Here is a 266-nt window from a genome sequence, read left to right on the forward strand (position 1 = left end):
CCCAAATCTGTTAAAGGGGGAAATTAAAAAAACCCCCCCTAAATACTCAAACGGGTAAAAGGGAAAAAGGGGGTATTTTTTTTGGGGGTTTAATTAAAAATTTCCATCGTCTTATATAACCTTAATTAATTCAGGTTTTAATATTTTATATCAAACCCATCGTCCTGCCATATAACTCTCATTAATTGAGATAAATATTATTATAATCAATATATTCTATCAAAATAATCAACTATTTTCGTTTCCCTTGAAGGAAAACCCTCACT

This window comes from Penaeus monodon, chromosome 34 (genome assembly GCF_015228065.2).
Source record: "Penaeus monodon isolate SGIC_2016 chromosome 34, NSTDA_Pmon_1, whole genome shotgun sequence".
Taxonomy (NCBI): domain Eukaryota; kingdom Metazoa; phylum Arthropoda; class Malacostraca; order Decapoda; family Penaeidae; genus Penaeus; species Penaeus monodon.